General features: G+C 46.6%; 1 protein-coding gene and 1 pseudogene across 2 annotated transcripts in view; one reads left to right on the top strand and one right to left on the bottom strand.

Moving 5' to 3' along the window:
* The window catches only part of LOC147688502 (coronin-7-like), a 1,252,182-nt gene that overhangs the window by 744,612 nt on the left and 482,226 nt on the right, over nt 1-25,344 (top strand). The window lies entirely within an intron of this gene.
* LOC147688504 (syncytin-2-like) lies at nt 1,261-20,924 on the bottom strand (annotated as a pseudogene).

Here is a 25,344-nt window from a genome sequence, read left to right as displayed (position 1 = left end):
ATCTAAGGAATTATGGAAACAGTGTTCTGATGTCATAAGCAGCCGCGGCCCGTGTAGGTAAGAGCTGTAGGGCCAGGTGGAGGTGGATTGCGAGAGATGATGCAGAGGCAAAATTAAATAAATAATACATTGTCCCTCGTGGTGGTCTCTCGAAATCCCCCCAACCCGGTCCCATCGCTCTTACCTGCACGGGCCGGGGCTGGTCATAAGTAGCCTTTAATAGTGTATGTGATTTCATAGAAAATTATATGGAATACTATTACTGAGAAACCATTGCATCTACACTATTTATTGGAAATTTTAAGAATGAATAGCATTTACCTTTACTTAGAAAGCAATTCATGTAATGACTTTTTGGTTGAAATTCGCTATTGAATGTTTTTTTTTTAAGTGTACATATAATGGTTGTTGGTCTCACTTTCAAAAGCAGTTTTCTCTGGCATATTTATTTCATTGCTTTACTTCAGTGGACAATGTTTCATATTTATATATTTTACATTGTCAAAAAATTACTTTGGATGCTTTTAATTAGATGACCTGTCACCACCCGTTAACACCATCCATCGCTGGCCCCTCACGACCCCCAAATACCATCAATCCCTGCCCCCTAAAACAGTTTCCCACGATTTGGTTTCCTTCAATGTGGTTTCTCAGTTTTCGTTCTCCATTAATTCACACACATCAGCCTCTAATATCTCATTTTAGTGGAGGTCTCACATAAGGAGGCACCTGTAACAATTTCTTTCAGTTTCATTTTAATTTCACAATATCTGAGGCCAGATGAGACAGATGTTGTCAAAGGCCTCTCTTTAAGGTAATAGCAGGTGCCCAACATAGCTCTGACCCTGTCCTACTGGCCATTCAGAGACAGTGGCCTGTTGCCATATCTCTTGATTTTCCCCACAGACCCAGCTGTCTTCTAATCTGCAATATATTTTGCATGGAGGCCTGATGCCTTATTATTTTCTTTTTTTCAGCACCTCATCTCCAGTCTGATGGTGGCCTGGCTGCGGGTATTCCAAGAGCGATTAGAGATTGTGAGCTTTTGAGCTAGATAGGCAGAGGTCCAATTTATTATGGCATTGTGGAGGATGCAACTCGTTTTTAAGATGGCACAGACTGGTAGGGAAGAAAGTGGTGTTCAATCCGGGTGGAGATGCTGATGAGGTCATATTACTTCAGGCTCTTGATTAGTCAAGCTGTGGTGGGAAGAACGCCTGTAAGCTGGGCAGTGTGGAGTCTGTCAGGCCATGAAACCGCTTAGCCGCCATACAGATACAAGGGCAAGAGAACTTGTATGGCAGCTCCGAAGATGCTTAATAGGATGAATGGTTTCACTTTCCTCAGTAGTGAGAGTTGGTAGGAGATGGTGTTGGTTTTCTTGCCAATGTGTACCTTGAGCATGAGAGCGGTGTCCATGGTGAATCTGAGTGACTTGGCATTGGTTGAAATGTGCAGTTCGAATCCATCCAGATCCCATGGGCCCAGTGTGGACTCGTCGTTATTTGACGTTCTCAGTGAATAGCTGTTATTGGCTTGGGTGGGTTCAACATTAGGTAGGAGCTGGTCATCTAGATCTGGATCAGGTGCAGGCAGTGTTTGAGGCATTGGATGTCTGGATCAGGAGAAACTTGCACAATATTTACCAGTGAAACAGACACATGCAATGGTATCACCTTTTCTATAAGTAGAAAAGTATGGTAAAAAAAAGTATAATGTACAAAAAATTAGAAAGAGTAATGTAAAAAAGCATGTGCTAGATAGACGTTTAGGGTTTGGTGTAGGTTCTGTTTAGGGGTTAGAGATAAGAGTAAGGTATGGTGGATGTTATAAAATAAGGATCCTGGAATTTTAATCAGTATTGTTACTGACGTTTCAGCTTTTTTTTCAAAGTGTGCAGATTGCCAGCTCCCAGATCCACTAGCTTTAAGCTATATTAGTGCCCGCTCGCTAATGTCGATTACAGATACTCCTGCCTTGTGACTCCAGGGTTGGGGAATCCAAAGACCCTCTGTAAGAGGCCAAAATATTCATAGCTTCCATTAAGAAGAAATCAGAAAGTTTTCGGTCTCCCTCCTTGAGAAAAGAGCTAGAAATATGTTTTAAAGTACACCATAGCTTGGAGCCAGAGCCTTTCTACACAGGTACCTTTCCCTATACACAGGGCATACACCCCTAAGATTGAATCCTTCAAAAAGGTGGGCCGGCAGTTGTCTTCACAACCTCCTCTGGTGTGTCTGAGCCGCCACCAGTGTGTCATCTGTCTTGTAGCCAAACAGACTTCTATGGCCTCTGCTTCAGTACCAGCTCCAGTGCTTACAATGCTTTATCCTTGAAGTCGAACTTGAAGCTTCATCTGAAGCTTCAAGTTTCAAACAGATTCAAATATAGATCGAAGTGAGCTCCATTAGTTCCGCCATTGCCTGGCTCCTCTTCTAATCAACTAGAGCTGTGGTAACCAGTGTACGGCCAGCCGGGCAAACCTTTCTTTGCGGTTCACAGACCTCCCCTTGGGAACGAGCAGCTGAAAAACAAAGCTGATCTAGTTGTCAACCAAGCAAGTTCGTTTTCTGATTTTGGCTTTTTTTAGGTCTCGCCTGACCCAGCGCTTGCGCTGGTCTGGCCAGACCTTAAGTAAGAAGGGCTTCAAAAAATGCTACCGCTGGCTACAGCATGCAGTGCATGTGCGCGCGCTTAGGAGCAGAGGCAAACCTCGTCATGCTCATTGAGCGTCCGCGATCACTTTCACTTTCGCCCGCGATCACTTTCGCGTCGCCCCTTTGATGTTCTCGTTCAAAGAACATCAAACATCAAAGAACATGTTGTTGTGTTAATGCTTTGCTGCTGCCCGTTTGACTTACAACATGCTTTCTCTTTCCACAAACTCGATGTTTGTGTTCCTTTATTTTGAGATGCTTTTAGTATTACTGTCACACACACAACCACACACACAACCACAACCACACACACAACCACACTCACACACAACCACACTCACAACCACACACAACCACAACCACACACACAACCACACACACAACCACATTCACAGCCACACACAACCACACACACACACACAGCCACACACACACAACTACACACAACCAACCACACACACACAACTACACACACAAAACCACACACACAACCATACACACAACCACACACAACCACACACAACCACACACATACACACAACCACAGCCATACACATAACCACACACAGAACCACACACACACAAAACCAGACACACCCAAAACCACACACACCCAAAACCACACACACAACCACAACCACACACACAACCACACACACACACACACACAACCACAAGCACAACCATACAACCACAAACACAACCACACACAACCACACCCAACCACACAACCACACACAACCACACACACAACCACAACCACACACCCAACCACACACACAAGCACACACAACCACACACACACAACCACACACATACAACCACACCCACACAACCACACAACCACACACACACAAACACACAACCACACACACAACCACACACACAACCACAACCACACACACAAGCACAGACAACCACACACACAACCACACACACATCCGCACACACACAACCACACACACACCACACATACGACCACACATACAAACACACACACAACCACACATACAACCACACACACAACCACACACACACATTCACATAAGACCTAGAATTCAAAGAAAAAACTTTGACTGGGGCAGCACATCACGCATGGACCTGGGTGGGACACTTAGCAGGGCTACTACAGACTTTCGATGTCTTTGTGTGTAATTGTAGGTCACTGACTTCAATCCTGGTTGGTGCACTGGGAAAATGCAATGTGTATTTATAGAGCTATTGGATCCCATGATGTAACAGTATGCAATGTATAAATCATTTGTTTAAAAATTAACTATACGCAGTATAACATAGGATACAATATTTTTAAAATGTAAAGGCTGCACACTGTATAAGAGGCAACATTTTAATAGACCCCATCCAGGCAGGAGACTCCCGATTTTTGAAGCAAAAAATGGCTTTATTTTTAGTGCCTCTTGCTTAAAATTTCCTCTGTTTCAATATAAACCAATGGGGAAAATGCATTCCTTGACTGATCCAGCCTTTGCACCAATTATATAAAGCAGGAATAGGAGGGCCTGAGCAGCAGAGAGATGGCCAAATACGCCAGCAGCAGTGTGGGCTTCTGGGCCTTAGCATATTTTAAATAAATAAAGTGGGATTTGGGAAGGGAGTAAACTAAGAAATGCGTTCCCCATCCAGTGCAACACAGAAAACACATGTGAAATGTAGTTTCCTGGTGTCGTCAGTCTAAAAATACAAGTGATTTTATCAAAAGATTAATAAACAGGAAAAGTTCCAAGGGAGAGGAAAAAGGAACAGAGAGGAAGCCATCAAATTTGAAGCATGGAAGAGAGATAGACAATAAAAAAATCCACCCAAGATTTCCAACGTGCATTGTATGTATTATATTGATGATGACAGGTCTTCGATAAGAGAAAGCTAAGGATGTCTTTAAACGAGACCTAGAAACTCCACGCCACCCACTGCAGTCAAATCCTGCTAATACAATCGCAGCTGTCTGAAGAGACGGTACAGTGAGGACATTTTTTCTATTGTTGAGGAACTCACCTTACCAGACCGTGTTACTGTCCAACCACAACTTACACAAGCTTCTGTGATTCCCTCAACTCATATTTCATCGACAAAATTGCCACCATTAAAAATAACATCTCCCTTCCTTCTTCCCCCACTCCTCCTTCTTTACCCCCTATGAACCCCTGTCGTTTGGATGTCTTTCCTCCCATTTCCTCGACGGAGTTTATCTCCTTGCTACACACGGTGAGCTCGGGTTCCCCTAATGACTGTTGTCCCCCTCAAATCCTTAAAGACGTCTTCTTGGCCTGTCCTGATCCCCCGTTGGCACTTCTTAACAACTCGCTTGCCACAGGCACAGTCCCGGATTCTTTTAAACAGGCGGTTGTAGTTCCTATATTAAAAAAGCCTGGTGCCGATCCTTCAGTCCTGAGTAATTTCCAGCCAATCTCCCTCCTCCCCTATCTGGGGAAAATTTTGGAGACTTACGTTACTCGCTGCCTCAGCGCATTCATTGAGGGTGTAGAAAAAGGGTAGGGCTGATGACCTTTTTCAGAGTTGCCCGGCGTTAACCGCCTCTATACCATTCTAGTTATCAAACAAAGAGGCAGGCGCTGGAGACTTGAAGGCAGGAAACAGAAGTTTTTATTCCGACGGAGCAGAACACATCAGATCAGACAACAAGGTATCGTCTCGAGGTGCTCTAACAGCCTCTCTGAGGCCTGGCCTCTTATACCCTGGTTTATGGCATGTGACCACTCTTTATTACAATCAAGACATTGTGAAGTAAGGAAAAAGACATCCCCGTAATCCTCGTGTCAATCCCACCCCCACATGCATCCACAATAGAGGTCCTCAACCTGCTGATAAGAGGAGGGGGCTATCACGCAGCTGAGTGTTCCGTCGATTCTTAGGATGTGTGCGCCTGATCGTATCCCAGGGGGTGGGGAGGCCATGATCAATAGTGGGTCCTTTGAAGAGGAGTGGCTCCATACAATAGGGGGCAGTAAACTGTATCTCCCGGCTTAGGCAATGGCCTCGGACCTGTGTGGACAATCGGACTCGGTGGAAGGGGTCATCAAAGGAGAGGTATTCATGCCGCGTGGACAATCAGGCGCAGAGGGAGAGTTTACCAACAGAGGGGTATTCATGAAAGGAAAGGAGGTGTTTGGTCAGGTGCGAGCGTGACTCCCAAGGACAGAGTCTTGCAGAAGAAGAAGGTTTATGACTTGCCCATGTGAGAGAGGGGGGGGGGGAGCCAGGGTGCGCGGAGGATTCTTGCAGGGTCAGGGGAGCACGCTGGCGATCGATCGTGGACAGGGAGACCATGATACCTAAAAATGGCTGTCGTGCATGTTGTACGTGGATGACAAGCTGGCGCAGATGATGTTCAGCTCGCGCACTAAAATTCCACAAGGGCTCTTCCTTTTTGGATAACCAGCAAGTCGGTTTCAGGCCAGCTCATTCTACCGAAGCTGTTTTCGTGGCCGTGATGGATGTGCTGAGGCAAGGTGCCAACTAGAACATTGCCCAGGCACTTGTTCTACTAGACTTGTCGGCCGCCTTTGACGCGGTTGATCATGCTATCTTGATCGACCGTGTCAATAATGCGGGTATTCAGGGCATGGCCTTAACATGGATCAGATCTTTTTTGCACCAGCGCTCCCAGGCAGTTCATCTGTCTACTTTCTCTGCTCCTCATTCCTCTCTTTCTTGTGGAGTTCCTCAGGGCTCTGCTTTGTCGCCTCTTTTATTTAATCTCTACATGCAACCTCTTATAGCTTCCCTCCATCACACCCCTGTTACCATCTTTAATTACGCGGACGATTTACAGTTGATCTTCCCTGTTGATCCCACTCCCTCCTCTTGTGCCAATTTCCAATCCACTGTGCTTGCTATCTCTGAGTGGATGCATTATAGCCAGCTGAAGCTCAATCCCAACAAGACGGAGTTAGTGTTGATAGGTGGGCTAGCTAACCCCTGGAACCCTAGCTTCTGGTCCTCCGCCCTCAGACCCCCGCCTTGCCCTGTCAATTCGGTAAAGAGCCTAGGCGTAATTATATGCAGTGATCTATCTATGAGGCCTCAAATTAATGCTGTCACATCATCCTGCTTTTTTCACCTACGCAGGATCTGCAAATTCGTAGGTTCCTTACTACCGAAGCACTCATACTCGTCATTATGGCTCTTGTCACCTCCCGTATTGACTACGCTAACTCACTCTATGTTGGGATACCTGCTTACCATGTCCACCGGCTGCAGTTGGTGCAAAACCAGGCGGCCAGACTGGTTTTCCATCAGCCCAAACATCAACATGTCTCGCCCCTGTTCAGGAGACTGCACTGGCTCCCAGTGGCCTATCGTTGCATGTTTAAACTTGGCTGTACTGTCTTTAAGGCTCTCATCGATCTTGCCCCTGCTTTCATCACTTCTAGCCTCCAGCGTCACATTCCCGCGAGAGATCTCCGGTCCACTTCTCACAACTTGCTGACTGTCCCAAGGTACAAACGCAAAAAGCATGGAGGCCTGTGTTTCTCTTTCTTGGACCCCACCCTGTGGAATTCCCTCCCGATCTCACTTAGACTTTGCCCCAGTTATGCTTGCTTTCGACAATTACTTAAAACTCACCTTTTTCAATTAGCTTATGAGTAACTTTGCTGTTCTGTTTCCCAGCAATTGTCTGTGAGCGCCATGAACCGTTTGGTGACCGTGCGCGGTATAAATATTTTTAACATAACATAACATTATATTATTACGGTTGACAGTCATATGCGAAAACACCTGTTCTATGTGTGTTTCGACAATTGTGTGTGGAGGAACAGAAGCCTACACTGCTGGACGTGGTCTCTGTGACGCGCCTGCGCTGCTGCTTCCTGTGCTGTGTGTGCTCAGTTCTGGAAACTCGCACTAACTACTGCTGCCTGGTTTGTGTGTGTGTGTTAACGAGGCGTGGTGTCATCATTTTGTTACCCAAACTCAAAAGGTTTCTGCCATTTGCCGGCTCCCAAAAAGTGCATTCTATATGTTAAGTCAGTGGCCAGGTAATTGATAACTTTTTTTTTGCTATTTGCAGGGCTACCAGCCAACTAGTCAGGGATGTAACTTGGGGGTGAGGGGCGTTTGGGATTGTTACGCCCCCCCCATAACTGTATTTTCAGATTAATAGGTGTCTGTCGGATATCACCTGGGAATTCTGCATGCATACTCTGACAAAAACACAAACTCTCTATCGCTCATCTATGTTTTGAAAGCCCTAAAATGCTTATTTTACAAAATATTTTGTTTCTCGCATTTAGTACTCCTTATTAATTCCATTCCTCTCCCTTTCCACTGCCTCTTAAGCCCCACTCATGTGCCCTGCTTGTCATAGCATGTATTTTATCATTATATGCCAGCGTGATGGTCAGGAAATCTGACCCCCCCCCCCCCCCCCCCCCCCCCCCCCAACAGTCTTACTGACAAAGCTTCGCCCCTGCAAATAGTGTATAATCTGTGGTGTTTATACGCTCCAGTCGCAAAACAAAATCATGTTTTTGCCCGTGGCTGGCCAAATAGTCCCTATTTTATAACGCAAGTTATTGAATCAGTCACAACGGGCAAACTCCCTTCTTCGTTCACCAGTGGCATAATGTAGGGTTTCCTTCATACTTATCTGCGCCTGGGGTGATGCAGAGTTTATACCTCAGTCCTAAGCGAACGCACCAGGCTGATGAGCGGTGTTTCTCCCCAAGCCTACCTCTCTCCACCTGAAGTGAGGTACTGGATTTTACTTTCAATTCAGCAGTTGTTGTCAGTCTGTGCGTATGACGTAACGCGTGGGTGCCACGTGGCATCATTCCACGTCACACGGTGACCTGTGTTCGATCCTGACCTGTCATCCAGCAGTACTTGGCATTCTGGGATTCTTGGTTTCCTCATCATTATACATATAAATTGACCCCCGCAGTCTCAAGTCGCGGTTTCATGGCTGTACTTGTCACACACAACTTGGGGTCGTTTGACAGCTGTGTCACGGTGAGGCGGACGGAGAGATAAGCAGCCCAGGTGCTCTTCTCATCAGTAAATCACAGGCCCTCCCCTGGAGGTGAGCTGTTCTCACGGTCAGAGTGCTGTAAACATGTCAGGGCCGTCGTATATCACTGGCGCAGGGGTGTGGTGTGCTCTAGCAGAGGGGCAAGGCCTTGTCCCACTGCATGGACTGGTTGCTGTCGTAGGGGCGATCGACGGCTTGGGGAGGGAGAGAGGGGTGCGGGTTGCTCGCGGCACTTTCTCTGCATAGAAACTGCTGTCATGACAAAATTACTTCCATAAAATTATGTTCAGTCAGCAATTAAGGGCCGGCGAATGGGAGGGGGCTGGGTGCTGCACACCAGGGTCGGATTGGGATCACAATTTGGCCCGGGCACTGACGAAAAAGTGGCCCACATTAAGGGGGTGTGGCCTACATTTAAGGGGCGTGGCCTACATTTAAGGGGCGTGGCCTATGTTTAAGGGGCGTGGCCCACATTCGAGGGGCATGCCCTTTCATGAAACACCATTTGGTTACTCTTTGAGGTCTAATTTGTAGACAAATATTTAGTAAATTAAGCCTTTTAAAGCTTACAGAGCAAGTAACATTGGTAAAGACTAGGATCACTGCAGTTCAGATAACTGAATACTTACTTGCAGTCTTAACGCCCTGCACAATGTCGTTGGATACTCTTTCCTAACCAGCTATGTCCTAGACTCTAATCATCACATAAACCAGAAATCTAGTACAAAGTCAAGGAGAAAGGGTAAGACTGGAATCTCTGGGAATAGAACATGTAATAACAAAAGTAAGAATTCACAAACGAGGAAAAGGCAGTCTGGGGTGTAAAGAATGCTGAAAAAAATGTATCTGTACAATCTAGTCATACATTTATTTCACAGTCAGCAGGTGATGTCTATATACAAAAAACACAGTTTTATTCATATCTGTTGCTGCCTTAAAGTCTGGGCCATGGGGAGACTGAGGATTACTCAATCAAAAGATCCTGCAGCAATGCACTTTTTTTTGCAACAAAGTCAATAATGTCATCAGTTTTCAACTGAGACAGCACATTCCATTCAACTGACATGAGCATAAAGGCTTCAAGGTTTTCCTGACCAATTTGGTTTCTTAGGCGGGTTTTGATGCACTTCAGTTTGGAAAAACTTCTCTCACAGGCTACTTGTGTACAGGATAAGGTCAAGACATATTTGTATGCCAAATACAAATGCCGAAAGTAGATGTATATGCCTCACTTCCCTTACACTCACCTTACCCCCAACTGCAACTCATCTGGTATCAACATAGCTCTTGGTCATAACTCAGACCAGATGTTGTTGCTCCTGGCAAAATGTTTGTGAGCACCTATGTTCAGGCCTATATCATAATGTAATACAATCTGGAATAATGCTGCAAAATCATTCCTTGGGTAAATTGTGTACATTAAATTGCAACAACATTTGACGTGGAATTCTGTGTGCAACCTGCCTATTTCTCAAATTTTTAGTGGTAAGGGTGATTTGGTTGTTGTTTTGTGAGCTAGCACACAATATCACAATAAACCATACGGGCATTGTGTTTGCAATTGTAGCTTTAGTTATGTTTACTTATGCCATTCTTTCAGCAACAATGAAAACCAATGCGATGTTCTGAGGATTTTCACCATTCCATTGGAGGAAATCTAATAATTTCCTCCTTATATAGAAGAAGCAATACACACACTCTGTTCTCTGAATCATGGTACAAGAGACCTGCAAACAACTAGTGCTATTGGTTTTAAATATTCCAACCGTGTAACAATCCCTCACAATTTTTCGCATGTCCTCCATGTGTAAGACACATTATGTAGCACCAACTCTGAAGCACGTTCTGGGGCCCACATGCATGATAACAAAACACAACCAACCAGAAAAAGTTGTGCAATACCCTAAAAACGAATCCCACCATGGTCCCTTTAAATACCCCTGCACCCCATAATCATAACCCATCCTAACCCTAAAAATACACCCTGCACCCTAAAACCCAAGCCTATCCCTGAACCCTAAAAATACCCCTTTACCCCAAACCCCAAACCTATCCCTGAACCCAAAAAATACCCCTGTACCTCAAAACCCAAACCTATCCCTGAATCCCAAAAATACCCCTGTACCCCCAAACCTATCCCTGAACCCTACAAATACCCTGTACCCCAAAACCCAAACCTATCCCTGAACCCTAAAAATACACCCTGCACCCTAAAACCCAAGCCTATCCCTGAACCCTAAAAATACCCCTTTACCCCAAACCCCAAACCTATCCCTGAACCCTAAAAATACCCCTGTACCTCAAAACCCAAACCTATCCCTGAATCCCAAAAATACCCCTGTACCCCCAAACCTATCCCTGAACCCTACAAATACCCTGTACCCCAAAACCCAAACCTATCCCTGAACCCTAAAAATACCCCTGTACCCCAAAACCCAAACCTATCCCTGAACCCTAAAAATACCCCTGTACCCCAAAACCCAAACCTATCCCTTCACCCTAAAAATACCCCTGTACCCCAAAACCAAAACCTAGTCCTGGCTAAAGTGGGTGTGGTAATCAGGAGGCGGGAAGGAAATCTATGAATTCTTACCCCCACTTCAATCCAGAAATGGTGTCTTACTGGCTGACTGAGAAAGGGGGTGTGGTCAGAGCAGTGAGACAGAAACCTTTAGGCCTGCTGTTTTCACACTCATGCAGGCAGTGAGTAAGGGGTGTGTCCATATGAAGGTGAGGCAGGAGCTGGGGAGGGAAAGGAAGGCCATAAACATCAGCCAACAAGATCCCCCATTGAGGAGGGAGTCACTGGAAATTATGAATACTATGAAATGTTATCTTAGGGCAAGCTTAGACTCTCCAGGAATAACAAAAAGAACATAGAAGTAGAATGGTGCACTCAGCAAGAGGTGCCGAATGACTTTTTGCAGCTTAGTTGCAAAATCGGCCCTGTAACAAAATCGGACGAAAACCGGCCCTGGCAAAGAGCTCCGCGGCACCCCCCCCCTCTCCACAGGGGGGGCGGTGGGGCCAGCCGAGCACTTTGCCAGGGCCGGTTTTGGTTCCCAGTCCGGCCCCGCTGCCCTGGGGGCAGGGCATTTACGCGAAACACAGAACGACTTTGAAGGGACTGCCCCTTGTTTCACTGCAGGCGGCAAACTGCCCAAACCTTTAAGAGGGGAGAGAGATCCCCTTGCGGGCGGGTGCAGTGAGTGACTGCCCCTGACTGCAAGGGGATGTCTGAGCTTGCCCCCCCTACAGAGGGCTGCTATCAGCAGACGCACTGGCAGCTTCTTTGCCTCTGCGCCCCATCTATAATACGGAGCGGTCGCAAAGGGACTCCATCATTTGTAAATAGGGGAACACCCACTGGTGATAGCACTGGCACTATATATATGCACCAGCGCTATATGTATTTCAGAAGGGGCTGCACATGCATCTGTGGCCCTGTCTGTAATACCAAAGTGCCCAGGGGCGTGCAAAGTGGGCGCACTTGTTTGTTGCACCACCGGGGACTTTCCATAATACGGCCCATGGTGTGCTGGTTAGGAGGGATTCTCCTTTCCAGAGTTCTTGGGGACCCTGCAGCTGTACCAATGGTCGAAAAAAGCCTGACCCTTCCAAAGGAAGCAATTAAATTCATAAACAATTTGCTGTTTTCCTGCGTCTTCAGTGATAAGGAAGCATAAAACACTGAGCATGAAAAGTTGGCTCCACTTCAAGAAAGTTCTTGTTGGAACAGAGTGCAACCTCCCTCCCATGAAATAGGACTTTTAATGCTCTTTCATCAGAATTCTTAACTCTAGGTTGATTGGTGGGGACTGGAAGGCAGATACGGCTGCCTTATATTTCCATTCAGTAAATGTGAAGAAGTACATACTATTATAAATATTTATAGCAAGAAACGTGGTCTTATTTTACTGTTCCACTGACAGCAAACTCATTGAGAGCTTTTGGGATGTAAATCGAGAAAGTTCACTTTTCTGGGTAAAGAGAGATGCGGTTTCACCTCTAATATAAGCTACAGAACAGCTTTGCTGAAAGATCCCCACAGCCAGACCCATTCTTCCTCGCCCACTGTGCCCTGAATCTGAGGGGCTGTGGGCGAGGTGTTAAGATTAACACCGTTTCTCGGCTGCGTGGGCCCCAGGGGGGCCGAGGTGGAAATGGCTCAAGGCCTGAGCAACACCTGGCCCCCAGGGAGGCCGATTTTCGCAGACAATCACCGCTCCCCAGCCCACCCTTGGCGTGATTGCTTTTCAGGGGCAGGGGGTGAAGTGAGGCCACAGCTAATATCACTGCATGGCACACAGTGAAGCGCTTTCATTTCTGTCTCTGTTTCCGTGCGCTCTGTGGGCCGTTTTTTTTCTCCCCTTCCCAAGTTCACAGAGAGCAGATAGCAGAGAGCACTCTCTGTGAACTGAAAAAGGGGAGAAAAAAACCGGCCCACAGAGGGCACTGAGACAACGGCCCTTCGGCCGTTTCCCGAATGCCCGCCTTGCCAATCCGACCCTGCTGCACACCTGAAGTGTCTCTATATTAGCTCGGCCCAGCCAGCGCCTCGCCCGAAGTGAAACGCGCGGAAGGAGGTGGGAGTCCAGGCACATGCATTCATGAACGAGATGCACATCACGCAGTGGTGCAGGAGCGCCGCCATCAATATCATCTCGGGGAAATCATAGGGGTTGTAAAAAATCCAAGTGCTAGCACAATGTGCAGATAATGTAGAATGGTAGACAAATAGTGTGTGTCCCGTGGTGCATTTTGGAGCACCTCGCCCTAAGTAAATGAAACTAGCATTGGCAAAGCCAATAGGCCTCTGTAATGCCGGAGCTATTGGCCTTGTCAATGTGAATGTCTTTTAGCCATAATCAGTGCTTTAAATGGGCCGGTACTGTGTGGTACGGAGTACCAGAACTTTTTTATTTTGAGAGGGATAGTACCGGCACTTCTCAAGAGAAATGCTATACTTTTAATTGGAGAGTACCGGCACTTCTCAGAAACAGGCAGGTACTTTGGTACAGGGTTACCTGCACTTCTGTTTTTCCATTTCAAGCACTGGCCATAATGTCTAGCAGTACTTTTCCTGTTCAGCATGGCAGAAAGCCACTGAAAGCTCAGAATCATAGAAAGTTGAGTGAGCCCGAGTCTTTTTGCCCCCATGATGAGTTTATAGTCCTGCCCCTTCTAACACAAAAAATCGCTATGACACCCTGCGCTGGCCGCATCATAGCGCTTTTTCCCAGTGCCTTTCAGCCATGCTGAACAGCTGATGTGCTGCTAGACAACATGGCTAAAATACATTCACATTGACAAGGCCAATAACTGGGGCATTGCAGAGACCTATTGGCTTTGCAAATGCTTGTTCTCTGTTGACGGGGTCTTGCTGAACAAATGTGGAAGTGATAGCGAGAAACATTTGTGGAGCTTTGAAGTGAAGCGAAGATGTGGCATAATGGTCAGAGCTGTCAGGTTAGAATCTCGGGGTCAGCTGAAAAATGATTGATTCTGGGCAAATCATTTACACTTCCCCCTGCCTACGACAATTAATCAGTTGTGTCATTGTGGAATGTAAATGGTGAACACTAAAAGCACTCCAAAAAAAGCAGCTGGTGTTAGCACTATGGCAAGATGTAGGACGGAACAAGCACTCCAATACCATCGGATTGTGCGAAAAAAGTAACGACGAGGGCGATAGTGGGGGTTCGGGTCAAGCAGGGAGGGAAGGAAGATGGGAAAGCAACAACAGAAAAAAACCTAATGAAGCAAAATTAGCGACAAAAATGAATGTCATTGTGTAATGTAACTGGTGAGAACTTAAAGCGCTCCTGTACCATTGGCTTGTGTTCGCGCTATGGCAAGACGGATAACCGAGCAAGCGCTCCGATACCATCACATTGTGCAAAAAAAAAATTAAACAAGTGCTGTTCGTGTTTTAACCCATTTACCGCTGTGAACATTCAGCTACGGTCCGGGCGTTCTAAAGGATGGGCGGGGCTGCGTTGGCCAACGGTCGTGCGCAGCACCAGGAAGGTACGGCCGACGCGAGCACGGAACTAGTTAACAACGTTTTAAGAAATGCATTTGATTATGTACATGCGCATGCGTTTTAGTGGTATGTGTACAAGGGAGATGGCCTAAAATCACAAGTACTCCTATAGAGTGCTTGAAAACAAAGAAAAAAATAGCTGTGTAAACCGCAAGTGGTGTAAGGAGACATGTACTTAGTCCATGCGCTATGGGAGGGCCACACACAAGAAGAGGGCATGATGCATCAAAGAAAATGAGAGCAATGCTGGGGTTTACCAATAGTAGGAGATGGGCGGCCTGTAATCCCACAGATAGAACACATCACGTCTCTTCGATACAGCGCATGCACTGTCTAGCTGGGACATAAAAACATTGAGTGTGCCTTGATACTGTATTTTACCAGGAGTATTTTTTCAAGTGAAATGGCCTTTTGATATATGTCCTCTAAGTTTGCATTAGTCATGCATCTTTACACGTGTTTCTATGTTGCGCACAAACAATAACATTCTGAAATTGAATTTTGGCACATATGTATCATTTGTACATTATGCAAGTATTCTTGGTTTGTTCTGATAATATTAAAATATTTGTTTCCATCACACCTCAGAATTACAAAAAAACCTTTGTGCCTCATTTGAAGGTTTCCTGCTGCTAATATATTTTGAAATATTTGTAAAATTCATTTATTTTAAGATTGTCATTTGCTTCACATTACAAAATTCCCTCACTTTGCAATCAAGGAAAGGAAAAGTAAACGCAAATCTCCCTGTTAAATAAGCAGCAGTTTGTCAGGAGATGTGGCATGCCACTTGTTGCCTGTCTGTGGACTCACTGCAAATGCGACAGTATATTAAAGGCCTCTTTATTGCTCATTCCCTTGATGAACTTCTGCAGTGTTACCTTGGAGGTGCTGCAGCACTTACTGCAGTCCTACTTCCAGCCCAGCTGGATTCACAGAGATTTTGGAAAGGAAAATAGAGGTGGTATTGATTGTTTTCTTTTAGTGTGGCAAGCCAGCCCCTTCAACAGCAGCAAGTTTGGCCGTGTGTACAAATATTTGATATCACAACCACGTTATTGCTGCATGTCACGACTCCTTGACTGGCAGAGTGCTTACCTCTTAACTCGCCCCCATTTGGAGGGTCTTTCCCTGCTAGGACCTATCCTCAATTTTCAAACAAGCAAAATGCCCCTCATACACTTCAGTTGGCTCACATGCTCTGACAATTTTACGCGCCCCATTGATTTCAAGGGGTTCGCCCTCAAAAACCAAGCAACCTCATCGCTCTTACATACTTAAAAGGTAGTGCAATATGCATAATGCTGAGACTATATAGCGGTTCAGTCTCGCCTAATTTTTTCTACTACAAAATTTGAGGGTCTGCAACTGATGCAAGTCACATTTAGCACACTTAGCATATTTTTTTTGTATAGCGCATCTTCACCAATTTCTCAGTCTCTTAGCACTTTGTTGCAGAACTTGACTGCTGTTGTGGGTTTGTCAATGGGACGAGGTCTCCATATGGGAAGGGTCTGTCCTTGGTTATGAGTAACTGTGGTGTGGGATGAGTGTACAGTTTCACACTAAGTTAAGGGTCTCAATAGGGGTGGGTCTTTCAGGGTCAGACTGGCCTTTAAGGCAATCTGGGCGTGTCCAATAGGCTAGTCTGACAGGTCAGTGTGTAGGCAGTGTGTTGGCTGGTTTTGTGGTGTGGTGGAATGGGTTTGTGGCTGTGTTTGTGGCTGTGTGTGGACTGGTACTGTAAACATAAATAAAGGCTAGGCAGCAATATCAAGTAGCGCTGTGTAGGCTGTGGATGCTGTTGCATGCATGGTGGATGGGCCAATTGCAGTGTGTGCGTAGAGGAGCAGGAATATGTTAGTGTTTCTGTCCTTTTTTACAAGGAAGGAACACAGTGCAATTAACTTCTGCAGCTCGCTAATATTACCACTCACATTGCCTCCAGAAAGCACAAATACATGTGGGCAACTTTTTCTTTTACTACCAAGTTCATACATGTGTGACACTTTCATTTTGGTGCCTTAATGTATTTCCTCCCTAGTCTGACCCTGGGGTCTTGTGACCTCCCATCCAAACGAATATGGAGTTGCTATGAGGTGACATTGCCTTTAATAACAAGAAATAGCTATCGAAAACGTGCTCTCACTACTTAGAGCTAAAATACAGTTGCTGTGCATTGAAATGTTCCACATATATAGCCCCTTCCTGTGCCTTATATCTAGGGTGAAGGCCTGTCTATGAGCCAATAAGAAGCAGGCTTTGAAGTAGCCTGGTCAGTCATGCACAGTTTACGTGATTGACTAACCTAGAGTTGAGAGACCACCCTACACAAGAACTCTTACGCCAGCTGAGTACTTTCAACAAAATCACTCAAGGGGTAAACACAGGCAAACGTGTGGTGGAACACATCTTAGAATGTGTGTTGTTTTTTTGTTTTGTTTTTAAACAAATGAACACCTGCAGCAATGAACACCAACATCTTTCTTTGGGTCCATGGTCTTTAAAAAGTACGTATATGAATCAAATCAAATGGATCACACATACAAATCATATTAAAGTCAAAGTGTAATAGTTAAGTTGCTAAATCTTTGCAATCAGTTAAAGGAAATACTAAAATCACGGGCTGCAAACAGAACTGCCTCTGAAGCATGATTCTTTATCATATTTATAAAATAAGTGCTACTGTCTGAACCATGCTAAAGGATACTTTTAACTGCAGATTCCTCATCTTTAGAATATCCTCAGGCACCAGACTGGATCTGGAAGATTTAAACAGCATTGTATTGTATTGTAATTGCATTTATATAGCGCTTACTACCCCTGACGAGGCGTCAAAGCGCTTTTTTTTCGGGTAGCACGCTACTCCGGGACCCATAGAGGATTAGTGTTGTTGTATAAGTATAGTGAAACATGCAAGTACATTGCTCAAATGCGCTAATAGGTGGTGCAGTGCGGGTCTGCATTGAATTAATTCCTCCATGGAAGTGATGATGGAGCCCCATATAACGCCACCCGTGAGTGTCAACATCGTTGCCTTTCTTTACATGCATTCGTAGGCGGATCCAGAACTTGATTCCACCTTTTCCTCATAAGTTGACAAATGTATTGCTAAAATTCTCCTTTTTTCTCAGCGTGCAAGGGAATAATACCCCCTTCAAAATCTGCAGGGTGTAAGCCTTGTAGTGACTGTGGTAAACCAATGTCTGTGACAGGCCCCCACAATGTATTTCTTTCATGTTCGAGTTCAAGGCTCAACAGTCCTGCAAGTAGAGTGCCCTAAGGAATCCAAATGCAATCCATAAATGTGAAGTCAAACTGTACATTGCAGAATACTGAAAGGTGTACCAGAAGTCCCACTCTCACTCGAAGCCATGCAGGCCTTTTCCCACTCTAGAGCCATTCCCGCAACAGGTCTTCGTCGCGATCCAAGTTGGCAGTAAGTCAAAAAGGAAGCACAAGAAAGCCAAAAGAGAATTCACTCAAGTTCTTCCACTCTCAGCCTGAGAAGTCACCAGGATGTCTCTTGGTCTCATTCCCAGTCCCCTACAGAGGAGCCGAGTCCGCAGCTGATGCACCCAGAGTTCCCGGGACCATTGCTGATGATGCAACAGCTTGAGGCCTTTAGGGTGGTCATGGGTCATATTTTTGGCATCCTTCCAGCTCCCTCTGGTACTCCTTGGGTCACAAGGAGCCATGGCAGCCTCTAGTCTGGTTATTGCCAGTGCGTCTGTCCTCTGTACCATCTGTGCTCCCTGAACCTGTCTCATGTTTTGCTTTGTTGCTGGAGCCGGCTTTCAATCTGGCACCTAAAATAAACACCAATTACTTTGATGCCACAAGACAATCACGCCCCAATAGTTCTTCCTGACTTTGAGCCAAATTTGTCTCAGCATCAACCAAGGTCACACTGGAATTCGTATTGATGCACCTGAAGAACCGGAATAACCCACTTACTGGGTCTCGGCGGAGGGGGAATCGCCCAAGTCTTCCATACCCTTCATACTTAGTAAAAGGAGACACAGGAGCCTTCGTCTGGAGGAGGAACCCAGATTTATTCAAATAGCCCGGGCTATGGAACAGAGTCCCAAGCTCGTCAGAAACAAGACAGAGGAGGCTGCTGCTTTACTCCGCAGTTTACAAGCCTTTTATACTTTTTCATTCTGGTCTTTTGGCTGTTAGTTAATTGTTCAATCAGGGCAGTGTTTGCAGTTGATAACCAGATCCCGACAACGTTTGTAGATGGTGACTTGGTCAAAGTTTGGTACACAAATCATTCTTCACCCAGCTTGATCAAGGCTCAGTCTTTCAGGTCATTGTTCACTCAGTTTGATCAAAGCCCAGCAGTCAGACTATTGCCCAGATAACCCGATCACGGTGTCAAGGATGTTTACCAGGCTGGGAGCAGGAGATGGAAAACAAATCATTTACACAGGGTGTGAGTGTCTCATGGCTTTCTGTTGAACTGCAAGAGCAGGGGGGGGTTGGGTGTGTGACAGTTCCTGGGCTGAAATGCAGGGTGCAAGATGGCTGTTGTCGTGTTAGTTAGATTTTCCTCAGGCATCAGCAGAAACGACCAGGTGGGTCGTGTGGAAGTGTTTGACACGAGATGGCAATGAAAAAACAACGGAGTCCCGTTACAAATGATGCCGATCAGAAGAACACTTTTCCTCAGACCCTCCTTTTGCCATTGATTGGCAAATACTTTAAGAAATGTCAATGTTCATAAGGCCATCGGTTTCTTGTTGGAGCATCATCATCATATTGGTGTTGTGAATGTTAGAGGGTGGAGGCTTGATGGTCTGGACACACATTGTACAGAGCACTGGCAGGCACTGAAAGCACAAACAGCAGGAGACCAGGACAGTTACTCCCAAGGCAAGGAAGATGAGGATCCTCCACCCCCACTGGGAAAGGAGGCCCCAGATCCAGCCTGTGAGGGACCAGTTGCCTTCATCCAGATGAATTTCGGAAGAAAGGCAATGCAGATGTTGGATGGCATCGTACACTGTAGGTGCGTTTTCTGGGATGTACTCACAGCAGCTGGAGCCTATCAATTTACACACACCACCACGATCAGCAAGGATGACTTCTAGGACCATGCGGTTCTGAAGCGTTATAAGGCGGTACCCATGTAGCTCTGCAGTGATGTTGGAGAAGGCACCAGCTGTTACTGTGATGGTGGCTTCAAGGACCCTGGTCAGTCCTCGTACAGCCCGACTTTTGGCCCTGGGGCCCCAGAAAGGAAGGAAACCTTTAAAGAAGTTCCCGGTTTCCTGTCCTGCTGTATCCTCAGCTGATATGACGCCCCTACGTGAGCGGCGCAGAGCGCCCTTCATTGACAGGTGATAACCTCCATGGGTAGAATAAATTGGTGGAAGGAGGAAGGCCTTATAGCAGGTACCAGACCAGTTACGGGGGAGCCAAGTGTAGGCGGCAGTGTCACAGATGAAATAGGTGTTGGGGGATGCCACCAGCTTCGGAGGAGATGTAGAGTTTAAAGCTTTTGTGATATCACACGTACTGGTACCAACTTTCTTCGTCCCTAGGCCATGGATGCAGACCCGGCCTTGCACATTTATGACATTCACAGGGTCTCGTTCATCAGGCAGTATCTTTCTTGTGTGGAATCTGGAAAATGTTCGTCGATTAGTTGAGTTGAATACTACCATCTGAGTTCATCTGATGATAGTAGCAATGTGGATGAGCTGGTCGGGCAAAAAGAAGCATTTTCATGGCCAGATCTGTTCCGCCAGAAGTCATCCCAAAATGTTCCAAGGGCAGAATTGGCAGTACCATTGACCGTTTAGGCCTCCTGCATCAACATCCACCATGCAAGACAAGACCCAGAGATGGAAAAGGGGTATGGAAAGAATGGGACAGGGTGTATCATGGAATGCCGCATCAGTCCACAAACCCAGCAGTTGGAAGTGTTCATGATCAGCTGGTGATGATGCAACATTTGGATGAAGGTGTTATTGAAGAATTCTGCACGGCGGGGTAATTCGTGTGCTGGTAGCGTGAAATACTGGTATTCTGCAGGAGTCGGGGTAGGAGTTGGTGAGGTAACAGGGTGATAGATCAGTAACAGCCAACCGAAGATAGACAGGATGAGGGAGACAAACAGTGTTACCAGGGTGGCCTTTAAGCATTTACTATGTCAGAGACTAACATATTGTTTCTGGATTCTGGTGTTTTGGACGGAAGGCATTGTGCTAAGCCAGGGACCTCTAGTAGCTGTCTGTGATTGGTGGTTGCTTCACTGGGCGCAGGTGCCAAGGGCCCTATGACGTACCTTAGTTTGACACACCAGCACTACTCTCAGCCGGAGAGGATCACAGCCATACAGCCTATAGGCACTTGGCGAAGTCAAGGGCAAGCCTTCCCTCGGGGGCGCAAGTTATTCCGGTCGGAAGTAGGGACAGTATGGTCATGAAACTATTGTTCTTGATGTTGAGCAGAGTTAAGGGAGGGTTCCACCCTTCCTTTCAGTATGCTGTCACTCTCTGCTTCCGTAGATGTAGAATGCAGTCTGGCATCGCTGAATGGGACAAAAGTCGGGACTATTTCTGTTTCTGAGTCTCCTTGTCCTTCCCTCACCCACTGATCATAGGGGAGGGGCAGAGGCACACGCCTGCAGTGCGACAAATGCACCCAATTCTTTTGACCTTCTACTTTCACGGTGGTGCGGGTGGCCAGCAACACCTGATGGGGCTGTGTCCAGCGGGGCTCGAGGCTCTTAGTCCATTGAAGCTGAAGCTGAATTTAGATAAGACGGAGACAAGACGGAGGTCCTCATCCTCGGCTCCACCTCCTCAACCTGGGACGACTCCTGGTGGCCAACATGGCTAGAAACAGCCCCAGAACCCACCGACCACGCACGCAACCTGGGGGTCATACTCGGCTCCGCCCTCTCCATGACCAAGCAGGTCAAGGCCGTCTCCGCTTCCTACTTCAACACCCTCCGCATGCTCCGCAGGATCTTCAAGTGGATTCCCTCCGACACGAGAAAAACCGTCACCCAGGCCCTCGTCACCAGCAGACTGGACTACGGGAACGCCCTCTACGGAGGAACAACAACCAAGCTCCTGAGACGGCTGCAACTCATCCAGAACGCCTCGGCACGACTGGTGCTCGACATCCCCAGCCACATCGCACCCCACCTGAGAAACCTGCATTGGCTCCCCGTAAACAAGAGGATCACCTTCAAACTCCTCATCCACGCACACAAAGCCCTACAGAACGCCGGACCAGCATACCTCAACGGCCGACTCAGCTTCTACACCCCAACCCGCAGCCTCCGCTCAGCCAACCTTGCCCTCGCCACAGTTCCACTCATCAGGAAAACCACTGCCGGCGGCAGATCCTTCTCCTACCTCGCCGCCAAGACCTGGAACACACTCCCTACCGGCCTACGACTGACCCAGGACCTGGCGGCCTTAAGAAGACTTCTCAAGACCTGGCTTTTCGACCAGTAGCAGCCCCCTATCCCCCCCATTCCCACCCCCCAGCACCTTGAGACCCTCACGGGTATGTAGGGCGCTCTACAAATTATTAATTGAAACATTTTCACCAAGACATATTCACCAGGTTGGATGATGTGTCCTGGGCCCTCGTTTTCTCAGGTATGGCCTCATGCACCTGGTGATAAAGAGTACGAAAGGTATTAGTTAAACTGTACAGATAATCAGTTAATACAGGGTATTCAACATCAGACTGTTTCTTAGGCCGTGGGACACTGCATACATTGGCAGGCCTCCCGAACACAATTTCATGGAGGTATCAGGGCTCGAAAATTCCACTCGACCGCTCGCATAGTCGAGCTAAATTTAACAAGGTCGAGCTGTTTTTAGGTCCTACTCGCCCTTTCTGGCGAGTAGGAAAACAAACCAACTTTTGTCCTCTGTCTGTGAAAACGGTACAAATGTGACAAGATAACAAGATTTAAAGGCATTTTTATTGCTCACAAAGTTAATGAGAAATAAAGATGCCTCCAAATCTTGTTATCTTGTCACATTTGCTCTGCTTTCAGAGACGGAGGTCAATTAGGTTGCAGTTAGGTCGAGGAAATTTTTTAAGGTACTAGTCCTGCAGGACTAGTACCATTTTGGGGATTTTTCGAGGCCTGGGTATAGCCCTATTCTGGTGTAGGCCATTGTTCTTGTGGACAGTAGGGCTAAGGGCAGAGAATCAACTCAAGTGACACCTGTCTCGGCTACTATTTTGGCCATTTTAGTTTTTAGGATGCCATTGTACACCTCCACTAGACCTGCTGACTGGGGGTGGCTAGCTGCATGAAATTTTTGTTTTATACCCAATGCTGTACAGACTTATTCCATAATTTGAGCCATAAAGTGGGTCCCGTTGTCACTCCAGACCAAGCGGGGCAAATCGAATCGTGGGAGGTACTCTTTTAATAGCACTTTTGCGGTAGTGATAGTGGTGCAGTCTTTGGTGGGGTAGGCCTCCACTCATCGGCTGAAGGTACAGACCACCACTAGGACATATTTCAAATTGTTACATCGGTCCATCTTAATGTAATCCATTTGGAAGACTTCAAAAGGGAAGGTAGGAGGAGAGAATCCTCCCTTAGGAGTAACTGTGCCTTTTCCTGGGTTATACATTAGGCAAATCATGCATGTTTTAACCAGCTTGTCAGCATATGCTGGTATCTTAGAGTTGTACCATGTAGGTTCCAACAGTTTACATATCCCTTTTGCACTGATGTGAGCAGGACCATGGGCCATCGTTACTACTGGTAGCACGTGACTGTCAGGTAACATCCATTGTCTTTCCATAGTCGTACGGACCCAACAACCATCAATTCCCTTCTTTGCTAATTGCTCCTTCCACACCCTTAGTTCCTCAGGAGTAGTATGGGACTGAATATCAATCACACTCTGTACTGTGTTTTCAACCATGACCTCGTCTGCCACCCACCTAGCGGGACCTCCTACATACATTCCTTCCCTTTTCTTAAGAGCTGTTTGTCTGGCCGACTGGTCAGCCATGGCATTGCCTTTCCCAACATCATCTGTCACTTTCTTATGGGCTTTACATTTAATGATGGCCACCTTTCTGGGGAGTGTCAGGGAGTCTAACAGTCGGTGAATTAGAGGGCCATGTTGAATCTTGGTCCCATGGGAAGTAAGGAAATTCCTTTCTTTCTACAACCTCCCGAAGTTGTGGGCCACCCGAAGGAATATTGTCTGTCAGTATAAATATTTACCGTCATCCCTTTGCTTAACTCACAAGCTCTAGTGAGGGCCACTAATTCTGCTGCTTGAGCAGAGCACTGCGGAATCTGAGCTGTTTCTACTACTTGCCCTAATGTCGTGAGGGCGTAGGCGGCTGAGGTGTTACCATCTGACCCTCTGAGGCATGATCCGTCCACATACAGTGTACTTTCTGGTTCTGCTATCGGGGTGTCCTGTAAGTCAACCCGTCCCTTTGTCTCCTCCTCTGTCCTTAATATGCAGTCATGTGGGTCGAAGCGGGCATCCTGAGTATCCAGTGGGAGTAATGTGGCGGGGTTTAGTACAGTGCATCTTTTGATGTTAATGTGGCTGGCAAAGAGTGTCAATTCATATCCTGTGAGTCGTGCGCTAGTGAGGTACTGTGTCTTAGTGTTATTAAGGAGGGTATCTACAGAATGGGGGACCATCAGAGTCAGGGGGGAGTTCATGACGATACCCGCACTCTGACGGACCATGAGGGTGGCCGCAGTGGTCGCCCGTAGGCATCCTGGGAGAGCCCTTGCAACAGGATCTAAGGTGGCTGAAAAATAGGCACATGGCCGATGGTGACCTCCGAACACTTGAGTCAAGACAGCGCATGCACAGCCGTCTGTCTCATGTACAAAAAAAAAATATTGTTAGTTATAATCAGGAGTACCGAGGACTTAAGCAGTACACAGAGCCCTCTTTAAATCTTGGAAGGCCTGTGCATGCTCTCTAGTCCAAGGAAAGGAACTGTCTGATATGTCTTTAGTGGTGAGGGCAAGAAGAGGTTTGACCATGGCCGAAAAATTGGAAATCCACTGTCTACAGTATGAGGTTAGGCCTATGAAGGCTCGCACCTGCTTTTGTGTTTGTGGGGTAGTCATAGCATTGATAATGGCTACTCGATCAGCGGTGAGCTGCTTTCCCTCCTTCGAGAGGAGATTACCTAAATAGGTCACCTTCTCTTTACAAAACTGAAGCTTTTTTAAAGAGACTTTGTGATTATGGAGGGCAAGGTGGCGTAACAAACAAAGAGTAGCTTCTTTACATGCTGGGGCAGAATTTGCAGCAATGAGGAGGTCATCTACATATTGTAATAGTGTGGAATTATCAGGGAGTTCCAAGGAATCTAGTTGACTTTTTAGGGCTTGACTATAGATACTGGGGCTCTCAGTGAAACCTTGAGGGGCGCGGCAGAATCTAAAGCTCCGCCCACCAAGGGAGAAACCAAAAAAATGTCTGCTGTCAGGATGTATAGGAATGCTGAAAAAAGCATTCTTCAGGTCTATGACAGAAAAGTGCGTGGTGTCAGGAGGGACCATCGTTAAGAGGGCTGTAATGTCGGGGACAACAGGATATTGGGTGATTGTTTTTTTGTTAAGGGCTCTCAGGTCAATCACAAATCTGTAT

Source organism: Lissotriton vulgaris, chromosome 10 (assembly GCF_964263255.1).
Source record: "Lissotriton vulgaris chromosome 10, aLisVul1.2, whole genome shotgun sequence".
Taxonomy (NCBI): Eukaryota; Metazoa; Chordata; class Amphibia; order Caudata; family Salamandridae; genus Lissotriton; species Lissotriton vulgaris.
Note: the sequence above shows the minus strand (reverse complement) of the source record. Positions and strands in the feature narration are given on the sequence as shown.